Source organism: Mastomys coucha, unplaced genomic scaffold (genome assembly GCF_008632895.1).
Source record: "Mastomys coucha isolate ucsf_1 unplaced genomic scaffold, UCSF_Mcou_1 pScaffold1, whole genome shotgun sequence".
Taxonomy (NCBI): domain Eukaryota; kingdom Metazoa; phylum Chordata; class Mammalia; order Rodentia; family Muridae; genus Mastomys; species Mastomys coucha.
In genome coordinates, this window is record NW_022196891.1 from 41645825 (window position 1) to 41646479 (window position 655).

The window sequence follows — 655 nt, forward strand, 5'->3', positions numbered from 1 at the left end:
TAACCCTCACCCCTTTCTCCACCAACAGCTTTCCCACGTTCCGGGAAGCTGATTTAGAAACCTTGGCATCCATGCTTAAAACCTACCATCAGCTATTTTCCCTAGGCTGCTGAGGTATCGGGCGAATACCTCAGTCTGCCTAGCGTTCTCCGTAGCCTCACACGGAATCCCGGTCAGCGCTAACCAATTCTTACCGTGAGGACGACCACGAAAATCCAGATCCGCCTTTTCTTTAAAAACCAGAGCTCTGTATCCTGCGATAGGGTCCCTCAAATTCTCCCGCGTTCGCAGTCCACGTTTGGCGCCATCTGAAGGAAACCGGCCCACAGTTTCACTTCATTCCGTGGGTGATTCACGGACAGGGGAACTCGAGATTCTGTAAGATAAGCGGGTAGGGAGAAAAGAGAGACAACACCAGGAAAGTGTTCTTATCGAGGTGTGTACTTTACTTAAAGAAACGGAATATATATATTCTTGAGGTAACAGAGTCAAGCCTTTTGGCAGATAGGTGAGAGCGGGGGAAACGGGCATATCAAAGCAAGAACTCCAGGCAGGAGGGCGGATCAAAGTTTTAGTCCCTATGAATACTGGGCTCTCGGTTCTGGCTTTAATCTCTCGGGCTGGCTCCAGACCCCTGGTGAGTCGAGTAGAGATG